Source organism: Spinacia oleracea, chromosome 4 (genome assembly GCF_020520425.1).
Source record: "Spinacia oleracea cultivar Varoflay chromosome 4, BTI_SOV_V1, whole genome shotgun sequence".
In the NCBI taxonomy this organism is placed as follows: Eukaryota; Viridiplantae; Streptophyta; class Magnoliopsida; order Caryophyllales; family Amaranthaceae; genus Spinacia; species Spinacia oleracea.
This window is the reverse complement of record NC_079490.1, coordinates 69698536-69715694: the sequence shown is the minus strand read 5'-3', so window position 1 is coordinate 69715694 and position 17159 is coordinate 69698536. Positions and strand designations below refer to the sequence as shown.

Sequence of the window (17159 nt, the reverse complement as noted above, 5' to 3'; positions counted from 1 at the left end):
GTATTTTGAAAAAGTTTGTATTTTTGAAAAAGCATGTATGATTGTTGCAAGTGGTGTTTTTTTTCCATAAAAAAAACACCAACTTGCTAATCATTTGAAATCAAAATAGCATGATTGATTGAAATGGGATTCGGATTTACCTAGTTAAGCTTAGGCTCGAGCTCCCAATTGCTCTTGAATTTAGGACTTTTTGTATGTGTTTTGAAGAGTTTTGAAGTTTGTATTGTGAGGAGTAATGTCGAAATTACGACGTTGTATGTGTTGTGCTCTCTTTTTTCATTGGAAATGAGGGGTATTTATAGGAGGGAAATGGTGCAAAACGCCAGCACACGCCAGCGCCTAGCGCCAGACCAGCGTTGGGCACTGCTGACGTGGGCTGAATGCCGCCAAAAAGGACGGAAAGATGCCTTCCTTGATTTGTCTTGTATGGGTGTACCTTCGTACGAATAGTACGAAGTTTGGCACGTAGCGTTTTCTTGGAGGTCAAGGCTTGAATTTGCGTCTAAAAACAAACCTTTCTCGGGGTTTTGAATTCCGGTTTTACGGGGCGGGGCCCGGCATGCTCGGTTTTGTGGGTCGGCGCCCGAATTTGACTTGCCTTATATGATTTTGAGTGGAAAAGGCCTAGTAAGACCAATGGGATGGTCCACTAGTTGAGATTGAACTTGGATTTTGAAATTGGATTTTAGAAGTTGTATTTTGTACCGAGTTCCGGGAGGGGAACGACCTCCGGGAATGGATTTTGGACTTTGGATTTCGGAGGTATTCTTAGCAATTGGGGTTTCCGCCTGGAGTTACTCCAATCGCCTAACAAGGATAATGGTATCGTCATCATCCCAAAGGGGAGACACAAATTAGGTGTCTACAGGGATCTTCCGAAAAATCTGCCTCACTAACAACCTGACATCCCTATGTTCGATAAACAATCCACTTTTTCTTCCAACTAACTTTTAAATATATTGACATAAGTTTATTACGAAGTATTCTAATTGATTGTATTAGCTATAAGATTGATAAAAAAAATATTTAAAAGCGACACAGATAAATAAGAGTTATCTTTTGTTATGCATATCCTGATTTATTATATGACACAAATTCTTAAAAAGTTGATAGTATTGTAATAGGTTAATTGATAGTACATGTTCAACTATTATAAGATTTTCTATGTCGATCGGTTATCAGAAATTTCATGAAAAGATTTTTCTTTGGATTACAAATAATAAACGATCAATGGTAAACGTTCATTATACATTATTCACATCCATTATACGTAGTATGATACAATTTCTAAACAAACCATGAAACTCGACTATTTACGTTATAAGAGAGGAAAATCAGAGAAGTGACATTTTTTATCACCACGTCGATTTGCCTCTTTTTATTATAATATATGGAGTACTCCTTCTGTTTTCTAATATTAGTCCTATCTGGAATCTTGTCACTATTCACAATTGAAGAAAATCTTCTAATTTATTTCAAATAAGTATTTCAAAACATATTTATGTGAGATTTTATTTTGTTCGTCTCAATGTTTGGTTTAACAATATCAAAATTTCATGCTTTTTAACATACGTATTTGGAGATATTTACGTTTAAATATTGAGTTGAAACGGGTGAAAAAGTCAAAAGATGAATAATATTTAAAAACAGAGGGTGTATGTAGATATATACTTAAATTAAGAAATTTATTGAACTAAGTAAATAAGTACTTCGCAGTATGATCCATTATTACCATAAATAATTAGAAGATTTTAGGAAAAATATATACGAATTATATTAATTATTACGCAATAGAGTAGTAGATATATTAGATTACGCAAGTTTTACTCATGTTTAAGAAAGTTACATAAGTACTATCAACGACGGTGATAATTATTGAAATTATATGCTAAATATACTACATATAAAACAGTAGAATAATTGGCGGTTATATTATCGAATTTAGTTGTTTAAATATTATAGAGTACTATAGTAATTTTTTTATACAATCTTATAATCTTATTCAGACTTGATTGATTATCTTATTTATTTTTATTTTAATTATGTAAGTACAAATCAGTAGACTACTCCTAAATTTTTATAAAATTACTACTACGTGCTCCATATAATGGACTAATTATTCGTAGTATAATGTTAAAATAAACACTAGGAGTGACACGTGTCACTTCCTTATGCAAATTTTCCCACCAACTTTTGACACGTTTGTCTATAAAACGCTCGTAGTATATAATTAGGAAATGGTTATCAAAAGTGTATATTTTTGTAAGATAAAAAGTTCACGATTTTTTAATTGTGCTAGAAATTAAACTTCAGTAGATACATAGTACTCCCTCTGTTCCATAATGTTCTTCATGTTTACTATTCATATGGTCAAAGTTTAAAAACTTTGACCGTAATTAATAGCATAATTAAGAGTAAAAGTATTAACTTGTGGGATATCATTGGATTCGTTTCAATATAAATTTTCTAAAAATTATTTTTTTTAATTTTTACAAATGCGAAATTAAAATTATTAACGGTCAAAGTAGTGCATTGGAGACAGCGCATAATGGAAAAGTGAGGAACATTTTGGAACATAGGGAGTACATGCCTAAGTAAAATGTCATTGTATATTTTAAAAATTTAAGTTATTTTTTAGACTTAGCTATATATTTTATTTCAATTTTGTTTTACCTTATTTAGCTAGCTTGATATACTGTTATAGGAATGATTAAGTATGTGTTAGGTTTATTTTGATGAAATAAATACATCTTTTGCACTAATTGATCATATTTTTAGGTGTCATTTAATTGTGTTAAAATAAGAATTTCCTAATCGATAATGAATATATTAATTATAAATAAATTAGTCCACATTTTAAGGAATGAGTTTCCGTATGTCATTATTTATATGATGTCCTATCTAAATCGAGATTTTATATCGTTGGCTAAATGTCTAAACAATAGTAATGTTTCCTTTTATAAAAAGATAATCTTAAATTGGTTATATTTGTTATGAAAGTATATAAAAGATAATTTACACAATATTTCCCATGTATAGAGTGAATTTTTTTTAAGAAAACTAGAATCAAATATTCTTATGAGGTGAAAATTAACAAAATAATTATAGAATGATTTATTTTTTATAATTTTTTTATATCTAAAAGAGAGGCCAATCAATGAGTGATATTTGTCAGCACCACATTGATGTCCTCTCTTTTAGTATAATATATATAGATAGATTAATTAAAATATGTACATGACACCTATTCATTTATCTATGTGGCAGAAGCATTTTTTTTTTACGATTTTTCATGAAATACCCCTCAATTTTCACGAAATTCACCAAATGCCCCTTGACTTCCAAAAATTCACCAAATGCCCCACCTTTTATATAATTCCCAAACTACCCTTACTAATGACGCGTCGTTAGTCCTCCGTTAGCCTACTTTCTAATTCACCAAAGGCCCCTATATTGTAACTTATTTCACCAAGTACCCCCAAAGTAAAATTTAATTATTATTTCTATTTCCTGATCTACAATCTGCAAGTTTAGCTATCAATAGAAAATCAGTCTCAAGTCCCAACCTTCAACGCATTACACAAGGCATCCAAATATTTTTAAGACGACATTACCTTGACAGACCTAAGATAAAAGGAAAGAAGTAAGCATCAACAAGATAACTAACCTACTGTTCCTCTAAAATTTGGCTCAAGAAGCTTAAATCAAGGAAGGCTGCAGAGAGAGGTATGTACTCTGGAAGACTCATATGTACCCATCAAAATGATAAAAAGAAACCAAGTCTTTTTGTTTGGAATGCTTATCTTGCTTTATTTCCTGGATAGCTCACATGTTCTAATGCAATTTCTTGTCAAGGTTCCAAAGAAGCTAGAGCCAAAAACCAACATTAAAGATTCTGGGAAGACCCAACTTCAGTCGAAATTAAAAGTGTGCATCCTTAATGTTATTTAGATATATGTATTGTCATCCATAATCTTAACTATCATAATGGGAATTTTTTCGATAAAACGGTATTTAGTTTTAGACATGCTGGCGCGTATTTGATGTAATTTTATCCTGGTGTTCTTTCAAGAATTATACATGTTAGTTATACTTCAGATATGTGATTGCATTCCTAATCATTGTGGATACTCATCTAAAATAATTACATTAGTTTAGTGGGTCTTGCATCTTCATGATGTGTTATTGCTTTTAGTTTTCTCTACAATGTATTCTTATTGTTTCACCTAGTATTTAAGAGGTTGTAATTGATTTTATAGAATTGTTTACTTAAAATCCATGTTTGCTTGATACAGGCATAGAAAGAAGCATATACTGGAAAATCAACTCGAAGCATTAATTATAAATCTAAACCCAATCTATCATCAAGCTGTAATCAATCAGGGACATGGATTCTTGAGAGGTTCTGTAAAATCTAAAATAATATGCCTAATAAGAAGGTCCAAATGCTAATCCAGTTAACTTAGATTTATCCTCCTTTGGGCGATTCTTCATCAATTCATCTCGCTTCACCTCAAAAATTTCTGCCGGTGGTTGATGCTTTCTCCTCCTCCCACCCAAACTAGCAAAGCCCTTCGCCCCTCTCACCGCCGTCGTCGAAGCCATTTCCCCAGATGAAGCAGCATTGTACCAATTTTGCTAGCATAACCCTCGTACCCACGTGAACTGAAGGAAATAATGCCCTTGGTCCAAGTATGCATTTAATGCTAAGTCTAATAAATGCGGTTCAGTATTAATTATACAAGTTAATAATTCAGTGAGATCAAGTGAACTGTATGCCTAGCTAGAGGTCGCTTCAGTTCAAGTGGAATTAATAATATTAATCCACAGCTTACTCTTGACTGAACCCGTAGGGTCACACAAATAGTACGTGAACGGATCAAGTATTTAAAGGAATTAAATACTCCATTTATGGATATTCGGAATCGACGGATCTCGCTTCCAGTGGGAGCTAAAATCGTCAAAGGCAAATTTTGAATACTCCGGAAACGATGATATTGCCGGAAACGGAAATATGGATCGTATCGGAAATATAAATATTATCCAAGTCGTAGATGTTGCCGGAAACGGAAACATGGTACGTATCGGAAAATATTATCGGGAATGGAAATATTGCCAGAATCTGAAATATTGCCGGAAACGGAAATATTGTCGGAATCGGAAAATAATTCCGGAAACGGAAATATTAAATATTTGTTCGAAACGGAAATTTATTCCAGAATCGGAAATATTAAATATTGTTCGAATCGAAAATGAAATCCGGAATCGGAAAACTAATCGGAAGCGCGACGTATAAAATAAACATCGGACGAGCTTGCTAGACGTAAGGCCCTGCACGAAGCTAGGCCCGCGCCTAGCGAAGCCTGCGCGCACAAGCAAACACATAGGCACAGCCCGCTGCGCCAAGCAAGCAGGCCCAGCCAAAAACGAAGAAAGGCCAGGCCCACCGAGCAAGGCCAGCAAGCTGACGCGCCCTTCGTGGGCTGCGAGCAGTTGCTGGGCCGAGCTCAGCGCGTGCGCACAGCGCCTTTCGTGGGTTGTGCGTGTGTTTGTATTTCTGTACGAAGCCTTGATCGATTAGGATTCGTTTAGATTAATTTCCTAAAGCTACTAGAAATTAGATGATTGAATTTAAGTCTAATTCAGATTAGCTAAATTGAATCCTAGTAGGTTTCTAAAATTCGATTTCCCTACCCTATAAATAGGTGATGATATTCACAATTTATCATAATCTAATTCAAGTATTCATATATGTTTTAGGCTTAAAACTAAGATTAATATCGCCTCAAAATATTCGAATATTACATAGAACCTTAGGTGCAATTCTAGTTAATTAAATCTAAGGCGGATCCGAACGTGCTGTGGACTATCTACGGAGGGACGACATTTGGAGTCCTAGACTTGTTCTTGTTCGGTTCGGGCACAGCTAGGGAGGGCACGCTACAAAGTGTATGTGTCCTAAATTATGCTAATTGTTATGTGGCAATTAATTTGGATTCCTGGCTTTATGGTTTTTTCGCATGATTTATATTCAGTTATATGTATCATAACCTAACAGTGGTCTCACAAGCCTCTAATAAATTCCATAATAATTAGTTAACATGGTTAATTTAATAAATTTGCAATGAATTAAAGGGGTGATTAATGTACGAAATTTTTGATTTTTTGTAATTAATTGCAAATTCGTGCGATTATTTAATTATATGTTCGCAGAATTTTCGGCAGTTTAGTCAATAATGGTCTGAATCGTATAATTTTATAGTGTATTTCGCATGTAAACGGCGTTTTAAAATTTTGACTAAAATCAACGATTTGATGCCGAACCCAGAATTCCCAAATTCGAAGCCTAACTATGACTTTTTGGAGGTTTTAGTTTTTCGAACGCAAAATTTGTAATTTTTAAGATGTTAAATTAAATATTTGCGCTTCTTGTTGTTAAATCTTGAATTTTTGATTGACCTACTGTATATGTTTAACAAATGTATGTGCCTGAGCTTGTTAATTATACAACCTAATTTGTAATTGTAATTAATTTGTTGAAATTTGAATAATTTAGAATTTGATTTGATTTTCATAATTAATTGACAAATTAATTAAGTATCCATGATTAAAAACCACCATAAAAATTGTTAATTTTTGATAAAGTTTAAATTTTTATGACCTAGATTTGAATCCATGATAATCGAAAATTAATTGAATAATAAATTTTTGATTTTTCACCCTAAATTTATGAAATTAATATGATTTATTAATTTGTCTATAAATTTGAATTAAATAGTTTTAATTTTTATATAATTCGCTCATGAATGTTGCACGCACAAAGAAATGGACGCTACGTGTTACCCTTAAGGGGTGTTGTATAGTGCGGGCATGCGACGACGAGCAAGGGAGCTCGTCGCCCATGCGGTACGAATACAGCGAGCAACGGGCGTGGCATGCGCGCAAGGCAGTAGGCTGCCTGGGCGTGTGTGATGCGAGCCATGGGCGATGGGCGATGAGGCAAGGCACAAGGAGCGAGCATGCGCGCGTGGGCAGCGAGGGATGCTGCGCCACAGCGCGCACTGCCTTCGTCCAGCGAGCAGACCAGAACGCGTCGAGCAAGCAGGCTGCGCGCATGCATGGCTGGGCTGGCTGCGTATGCGTATGACCTGCTCATGCATTGCCATGCGATCATTCGAGGGGCATTGCTGCCTCGTGCACTCGACGGGGCATGGGCGCAAGCCCATGGCCTCGTCTTGATCCGATTGATGCGCTTTGAATTTAATTTTAAATTTTCAGTTCGGAAACGATTTTAATTAATTTTAAAATTCGTAATTTAATTTTTCCTCGGAATTCAATTTTGAATAATCTAATTATTATAAATTTTATTTATACTAATTATTTTACTAAAATTAAAACCTTGAATAAATTTAAATTTATTTATTTAATTCAACTGAAAATAAATTAAAGGATTCAATTATTAATTTATATGAGCTTTAAATTTTAATTAAATTTGTATGTTTCCGGTTAGACTAGGAAATACAATTTTATTTTTAAAATTAGTAAAGCATGTAAATTTATTGGTTTAAGTGGGAGCTTTTAGTCATAAACTCTTGATTAGGTCTACATTCCTTTTAGGTTAAAACAACTTGATTAGAATTAATAAGGATTGAATAATTGGTAGATTATTGGAAGCCTTGATTAATTGCTGCAAATATTTATGTGATGCATAATATATTCTACTAACCAGCTATGTGGGCCATTCATTGATAAATGAATGGGTGAATGGTATATATTGTATATGTACTGTTTTGCAGGTTATTCAAAGTGACTAGTATGGCCCAAATAGGATAGAAATATGATCTGGGTACCATTAATTTAAATGTAATATTGGTCTAAAGTACCAAATTTTATTGCTTTAAAATGGTCTACGTACCATCAAATAGTTGTAATTAGTTTAAATTATAGCTTATCCTACTTGAAGAAAATGGCGCCTCCCATAGTGAAATTCAAGACGGAGTTTCCAATCCATTTTCAAGACGAAGTTTGAAGTTGAAGCTTCAAGATGAAGTCGGGCCATACTAGATCACATTTATATCTTATGCATGTTTTAAGTTATTTATTGTTTTAAATATGTCTTAATTATGCATGAGATTATGGCTTGATTATGTTGTATGATTAAGGATTTTAGTTCACTTAAAATCTAACCAACATAGTAAGAGCCTTAAGTTCCAAACTTTAAAAATTGAGTTAAAAGGTGTCATGCCAAAATAACACTTACTTGGATAACCTTTACATCAATCTTAGTAATAGTTTTCCGCCTAAGCGAGGTGTTACTTATTGATCCTAAAGGGGTAAGGTACACAAATAATTGTGAGTACATGTTAGTTTTGGTAAAACTCAACGATATAAGTAAGGAGTCATTTTATGTCGTGGCAAATGTGATAGGTTTACCTAATAAGTTCTTAGACGTACCTATCAACCAAGAGTAGTTTCTAGACTATTAGCAAAGGCTTTGCTTACCTAAAATATTTTAGAATTGAGTCTAAATAAATAATGTGCTTAATTCTTCAATGATTTAAGGATCTTGGAATCATTTTATTCACACCTGTCGGAACACATAACCTGAATAAAATTCTTAATAAATGATAACTTATGCATGTTTGCTAGAATTTGAATTTATTAAGAGAAACTGTGAATGGTTATTTAATTTGTTTATTCTTTTAATTGTAGGTTCACTATGGCAAACAACAATCATAACATCATCATGGGTTCTGAGCTTATGGTCAAGCTGAACCTAACAAATTTTCTTGAATGGGAAGCTAAGCTAGTTGAAGTAGTCAGACTCAATGGACTTGAGTATGTATTGTTCCATCCTATGCCAAGCTACTATGCCAGAGACATGACCCCTGAAAGATTTGCCGCCTGGGATGCGGACCTCAAAAAGGTTATGAGTCTCATGCTGAACAATATCCCTGATGAATGGGCTAGAAAGTTTGTAGCTTACGAACCTTTTACGCTCATCAAGAATCTGAGGGATATCTATCGTGGAAACACGGAGGACAGGGACCTAAACGTCCATGAGTTGATTGAATCAATGTCTGGTCTAAAGGTTAGTTCTCATAACATGTGTTTTAGGATGGAGGTCCAAGAAACACATGTTCAGCTCCTTCGCACTAAACAAAGAATTGGTGTCCCACTAAGGTTCCATGTGGAGCTTATGCTTTCATATTTTGATCGCCTAAGTCTGCTAGGAACACTAATAAGTGAAAGGATGGCAGTCTCTATCTTGCTCAATTCACTGCACAGTGGGTTTGGTCGCTTTAAGCAACTATACCTAAGTGAACCAAGAGAAGAAACAGTTGAAGAGTTTGTTCACCTTGTCAGAAAGGCTGAGATGGTACTCGACTGTGAAGCCAAAGATTTACTCAAGGCTAAAGGGAGACCCTTCAAGAAAGGTGGAAAGTCCAAGGGCAATGCTGAGTCAAGGAAGAAGACAAAGCAGGACAAGTCCACATTAAGCTGTCTTTATTGTGATGGAATTGGCCATTACAAGAGAGAATGTCCAAAGCTTAAGGAAGATCAGAAGAACGAAACATTCGTTCCATCTTCAGGTATTTTCGTTATAGACTGTATACTTGCTAATTCAATTTCTTGGGTATTAGATACAGGTTGTGGCTCACACTTGTGTTCCAATTCGCAGGGACTAAGAAGAAGTAGAAGGTTAAGCAAGGGTGAAGTCGACCTACGAGTGGGAAATGGAGCACGGATTGCTACATTAGCTGTAGGAACTTATTATTTGTCGTTGCCCTCTGGGCTAGTTTTGGAACTGGAAGAATGTTTCCATGTTCCAAGTATTACTAAAAGCATCATTTCTGTTTCTTGCTTAGATGCTAAGGGATTTTCCTTTTTAATAAAAGACAATAGTTGCTCGTTTTATTTTAAAGAGATGTTTTATGGATCTGCTAGATTAGTCAATGGACTTTATTTATTAGATCACGACAAACAAATTTATAACATAAATACCAAAAAGGCCAAAAAGAATGATTCAGATCTCACCTATCTGTGGCATTGTCGATTAGGCCATATAAACATAAAGCGCATAGAAAGACTTCAAAAGGAAGGAATTCTAGAACCATTTGACTTAGAGAATTACGGTAAGTGCGAATCATGTTTACTTGGCAAAATGACAAAGCAACCTTTCTCTAAAGTTGGAGAAAGAGCAACTGAACTATTGGGTTTAATCCATACAGATGTATGTGGACCAATGAGTACAAATGCAAGAGGTGGTTTCAAATAATTTATCACTTTCACTGATGACTTCAGTAGATATGGTTATGTCTACCTAATGAAGCATAAGTCTGAATCCTTTGACAAATTCAAGGAACTTCAGAGTGAAGTAGAGAATCAGTTAGGCAAGAAGATTAAGGCACTGCGGTCTGATAGAGGCGGTGAATATCTGAGCTATGAATTTGATGGCCATCTGAAAGAATGTGAAATTCTATCAGAATTGACTCCTCCCGGAACACCTCAATGGAACGGTGTGTCAGAACGGAGGAACATGACCTTGCTAGACATGGTTAGATCAATGATGGGTCAGGCCGAACTTCCAATAGAATTCTGGGGACATGTACTAAACATAGCTGCACTCACACTAAATAGAGCTCCGTCTAAAGCTGTCGAAAAGACTCGATATGAGTTATGGTTTGGAAAGCCTCCAAATGTGTCTTTTCTTAAGATTTGGGGTTGTGAAGTATACGTCAAACGATTAATTTCAGACAAACTTCAACCTAAATCTTACAAATGTATCCTTGTGGGCTACCCAAAGGAAACAAAGGGTTATTACTTCTACAATACATCTGAGAACAAGGTGTTTGTTGCTCGAGATGGTATCTTTTTGGAAAGAGATCACATTTCCAAAATGACAAGTGGGAGAAAAGTAGACCTCGAAGAAATTCGAGTTGAACAACAAACTCTAGAGAATGCTCAAGATGACATTCAGGTTCAAACTCAGAGATCTTTAGAAGTATCTGGTGAGAATCAAGAACCAACTAGAAATGTAACCCCGCGTAGATCGTAGAGATATAGGTCTCAACCGGAAAGATACTTAGGTATTTTGAAGAACGAGAGGCATGAAGTTCTATTGCTGGAAAGCGATGAACCTGCGACTTACAAACAAGCTTTGACGGGCCCTAGCTCCAAGCAATGGCAAGAAGCCATGCAATCTGAATTACACTCCTTGTCTGCAAACCAAGTTTGGGATTTGGTCGATTTGCCAGATGGCTACCAAGCCATAGGAAGCAAATGGGTTTTCAAACTGAAAAAAGATAAGGATGGGAAACTAGAAGTTTTCAAAGCTAGATTGGTTGCAAAAGGTTACAGGCAAGTCCACGGTGTGGATTACGATGAAACTTTTTCACCAGTTGCAATGCTAAAGTCTATTCGGATAATGTTAGCAATGGCTGCATATTACGATTACGAAATATGGCAGATGGATGTCAAAACCGCTTTCTTAAACAGCGTTTTAACAGAAACAGTGTTTATGACACAGCCTGAGGGTTTTGAGGATCCAAAGAATGCTAAAAAGGTATGCAAGCTTAAGAAATCAATCTACGGATTGAAGCAAGCATCAAGGAGCTGGAATATACGTTTTGATGAAGTAGTCAGTCACTTTGGTTTCATCAAGAACGCAGACGAATCTTGTGTATACAAGAAGGTCAGTGGGAGCAAAATTGCTTTTCTAGTATTATATGTCGACGACATATTACTTATCGGAAATGACATTCCTATGTTGAACTCTGTCAAGATGTGGCTTGGGAAATGTTTTTCGATGCAGGATCTAGGAGAAGCACAGTACATAGTGGGCATCAATATTTACAGAGATAGATCTAAAAAGATGATTGGACTCAGTCAAAGCACTTATATCAATAAGGTGCTTGAAAGGTTCAATATGGCAGACTCCAAGCGAGGCTACCTACCCATGTCTCATGGAATGACTCTAAGCAAGACTCAGTGCCCAAAAACACTAGATGAGCGTAGACGAATGAGTGGGATTCCATATGCATCATTGATTGGTTCAATAATGTATGCTATGATATGTACACGCCCGGATGTTGCGTACACACTTAGTGCTACGAGAAGATACCAGTCAGACCCAAGAGAGGCACATTGGACTGCTGCCAAGAACATTCTGAAGTACCTGAAAAGGCACAAATATAATTTCCTGGTCTATGATGGAGATGATGAATTAATTGTTAAAGGATATACGGACGCAAGTTTCCAAACCGAAAAAAATGATTACAGATCACAGTCTGGGTTTGTCTTCTGCCTCAACTGAGGTGCAGTAAGCTGGAAAAGTGCTAAGCAAAGCACCATTGTGGATTCTACAACTGAAGCAGAGTACATTGCTGCACATGAAGTAGCAAAGGAAGCTATATGGCTAAGGAAGTTCATAGGTGAACTTGGTGTAGTCCCCTCCATTAAAGGACCAATAGCTCTGTATTGTGATAATAATGGAGCTATTGCACAGGCAAAGGAGCCTAGACACCACCAGAGAGTCAAGCATGTACTTCGTAGATTTCACCTTCTACGAGAGTTCGTTGAAAGAAAATAAGTCGAGATAAGCAAGTTTGGAACTGATGACAACATCTCAGATCCCTTAACTAAACCTCTGCCGCAGGCGAAGCACAACTCGTACACTGCAGCTATGGGAATCAAGCATATTGGAGAATGGCTTTGATGTCCTTATTTATTGTTTTAAAGTTTTAGAGTTTAATACTTTGTAAAACATTATTGGTTAACCATTCATATTAATGAATAGAATTCGTTTTCCAATTAATTTGTGGTTTATTAAATGATGAGTCCCTTCAATTTGACGATATATTCAAGATAGACTGTCAGGACCAGTCCTGTGACTAAGAAATGTCTATCAAGTGAACTTGAATGTCAAAAGTTGAAAATGGTCCCTGGTCGGATTTTTCTATAAAGATGGACGCATAGAAAACGCTAGACGACTAGAATGCAAGATGACTAGTAGTTCTGTTTCTTGAACTATGTGGACATGGCAATGTCGCAATCATTTGCATAGATACTTACTTTGGGAAGACTAGTATCGGACAGACCTATGAAACTTTACAGTAACAGATGAAAATCTTTCATAAGTAAATTTCATTAAAATTATTAGACACTAATCCTCAATACCTGAGTGATTTGAGATTACTTGTTTGAGAATTGGTTGCTTTGACGTTGTCAACCGTCGCACCGTAAAAGGAGGCTATAAAGGCAACGCTCGGGTAATCACCTATCAAACGAAGTCTAATCTCAAGATCACAAGATTAGGATTGTCCTCCCATAAATCGGGATGATATGCTGAAAGTTGTACAAGGCTACTCGGAGAGCTAGAAACTGTAAAATGCATGGCCGTGCTCAGATGAATCATAGGCTATGATTATCTGTTTATTTGATCAGTTGAACTCTGAAACCGAGAAACACCTCTGGACATAATAAGGATGACAACTCTTACCTTATGTTCAAGAGCAAGCATCAAGCGACAAAGGAATTAGGAAATGCACACTTGTCCCAGTGGGAGACTGAAGGAAATAATGCCCTTGGTCCAAGTATGCATTTAATGTTAAGTCTAATAAATGCGGTTCAGTATTAATTATACAAGTTAATAATTCAGTGACATCAAGTGAACTGTATGCCTAGCTAGAGGCCGCTTCAGTTCAAGTGGAATTAATAATATTAATCCACAACCTACTCTTGACTGAACCCATAAGGTCACACAAATAGTACGTGAACGGATCAAGTATTTAAAGGAATTAAATACTCCATCTATTGATATTCGGAATCGACGGATCTTGGTTCCAGTGGGAGCTGAAATCGTCAATGGCAAATTATGAATACTCCGGAAACGATGATATTGCCGGAAACGGAAATATGGATCGTATCGGAAATATAAATATTATCCAAGTCGTAGATGTTGCCGGAAACGGAAACATGGTACGTATCGGAAAATATTATCGAGAATGGAAATATTGCCAGAATCTGAAATATTGCCGAAAACGGAAATATTGTCGGAATCGGAAATATTATCGGAATTGGAAAATAATTCCGGAAACGGAAATATTAAATATTTGTTCGAAACGGAAATTTATTCCGGAATCGGAAATATTAAATATTGTTCGAATCGGAAATGAAATCCGGAATCGGAAAATAAATCGGAAACGCGACGTACGAAATAAACATCGGACGAGCTTGCTAGACGCAAGGCCCAGCACGAAGCTAGTCCCGCGCCTAGCGAAGCTCGCGCGCACAAGAAAACACATAGGTGCAGCCCGCTGCGCCAAGCAAGCAGGCCCAGCCAAGCACGAAGCAAGGCCAGCAAGCTGGCGCGCCCTTCGTGGGCTGCGAGCAGCTGCTGGGCCGAGCTCAGCGCGCGCGCACAACGCCCTTCATGGGTTGTGCGTGTGTTTGTGTTTGTGTACGAAGCCTTGATCGATTAGGATTCGTTTAGATTAATTTCCTAAAGCTACTAGAAATTAGATGATTGAATTTATGTCCAATTCAGATTAGCTAAATTGAATCCTAGTAGGTTTCTAAAATTCGATTTCCCTACGCTATAAATAGGTGATGATATTCACAATTTATCATAATCTAATTCAAGTATTCATATATGTTTTAGGCTTAAAACTAAGATTAATATTGCCTCAAAATATTTGAATATTACATAGAACCTTAGGTGCAATTCTAGTTAATTAAATCTAAGGCGGATCCGAACGTGCTGTGGACTATCTACGGAGGGACGACATTTGGAGTCCTAGACTTTTTCTTGTTCGGTTCAGGCGCAGCTAGGGAGGGCACGCTACAAAGTGTATGTGTCCTAAATTATGCTAATTGTTATGTGGCAATTAATTTGGATTCCTGGCTTTATGGTTTTTCCGCATGATTTATATTCAGTTATATGTATCATAACCTAACATGAACTTCCTCCATAAGCATCATAATTAGCATACCCTTGAATTTTATCCACTTCATAATTAGACTCCCCCACCAAATTCTGCTGATTACTAGCAACATCAGATCCAAAACCCACTTCATTATCCACCCTATTAACCTCGGAGTTCACAGGGGATGATGTCGGTCCCTCGGTTTCGACAATTGATCGACGCCTCGACCCTGGCGAATACCGGAGTTTTTCGGTGTAGGCATCCTTGTAAGGAAGGATTTAACAAAAACATCTTGACCCAATTGTCGTTGCCTCTTTCTCTCTCTCTCCTCTTCTCCTTCTTTGTCCTCTTCATCATCATCAACATTGGAAGGTGGGTTTGGAACAGGAGGGAAAATTGAACAACCCTTTTGGGATTAGGAGTAGGAAGTTCGCCAAAACCCTCTTTTTAAGAAATCAATTGAGGTTGAAAACCCAGTTGTGGCGGTTGAATGTTGAAGAACAGGGGAGAGAGAGAAAGAGAGAAGAAGTTTAAGAGTAGGGGTGCAAAAGAAAATTAATGGCAAAACAGTAAAAGGCAACTAACGACGAATTAATGCCCGTTAAGTGTAAGGGTAGTTTGGGTATTATATTAAAGGTGGGGGCATTTGGTGAATTTCTGAAAGTCGAGGGGCATTTGGTGAATTTCGTAAAAATTGAGGGGTGTTTCATGAAAAATCCGTTTCTTTTTAATTCTAAAGTAGATTAGAAATCTTATTTCCCATAGGCCGAAATCTAATGATTTTAAAAACAATTTTTAATTATAAAATATATTAAAATTCTTATTTTCATTGGTCGAAATTTAATGATTTCCTTCGCGGCACTCTAATAGCTGAGAAAATATGCTCGCTTTAATTATAGATATTAGATTAGATAGTGTTTGGTTTTGGATTGAACTTTATTTTCGATTTATTTTTTAATTATAAGAGTATTTTATTTTTGATGGATTTTTATATATTAGTCATTAATTAATTAAAATATCTATGTGACACCTAATTATTTATCTACGTGGCACTCGACTTTTTAATTCAAAAATAAATTAGAAATATTTTTTTTATTAGCCGAAACCATTAGATTTCCTACGTGACGCTCTAATAGTTCAACAAATATGCTCGCTTTAAATTTATACTAGATTTTAGCCCGTGCGATGCACAGATTCTATTAAATCGTTAAGTTAAAATAAAACTATTATATATACCAACTGCTGTATTTATAAATTAGATTAGATAAGTGTTTCATATTGGATTGAATTTCATTTTAGATTTAACTTTTTAATTGTTAGAGTGGTTGATTTTGGATGGAGTTGTATATATGTAGTATTCGTAATTAATAAATAAAAATATCTACGTGTAACCTAATAATTTATCAACGTGGCACTCGAATTTTTTAATTCATAAATAATTTTGAAATCTTATTTTTCATTCGCCAAAACCATTAGGTTTCCTATGTGGCGCTCTAATATTGGATTAGTGTTTGATTTTGGATTGAATTTCATTTTTGATTAGTTTTTGATTTTGGATTGAAATTCATTTTAGATTAGTGTTTGATTTTGGATTGAATTTAATTTTAGATTTATATTTTAATTATTAGAGTGTTTGATTTTGGATGGAGTTGTACATATTAGTAATTAATTAATTAAAATATCTATGTGACACCTAATTAATTATCTACGTGGCACTCGATTTTTTTAATTCAAAAATAAATTTAAAATCTTATTTTTCATTGGCCGAAACCATTAGTAATCCTACGTGGCGCTCTAATAGTTCAGCAAATATTCCTCTGCAAACTGTTAGATTTAGGTGAAACGAGCGGTTGAGATCGTATCTCGCAAATTAAATCATGCGCGGTTCTTTTCAATCTCTCGACTGAGCTAACATTTTGTCTCTCTACAACACCCTCATTCATCACTCACTCACGTTCATTTCTCTCTCCCCACTCAAATTCAAACGCAATCGTCTCTCTCCTCAACCGATTTGCTTGAAATTACACTTCAAAAACCGCAAACTATATCTTAATTTTGCGAAGGATTACAAAGATTTTGAGGTATTTTTACTTAATTCTTTTGATTTTGTTCCTTTTAATGTCGAATTTGCTCAATTTTTTGCGATTTTTGCTCGAATATCTGTGATTTTTGCTCGAGTTTCTGCGGTTTTTGCTCGAATATCTGCGGGTTTTTGCTCGAGTCTCTGCAAAT

General features: G+C 35.6%; 1 pseudogene; it reads right to left on the bottom strand.

Annotated features, from left to right (window-relative positions):
• Positions 1-4428: 4428 nt before the first annotated feature.
• LOC110795605 (uncharacterized) lies at positions 4429-16870 on the bottom strand (annotated as a pseudogene).
• Between the last annotated feature and the right edge of the window lie 289 nt (positions 16871-17159).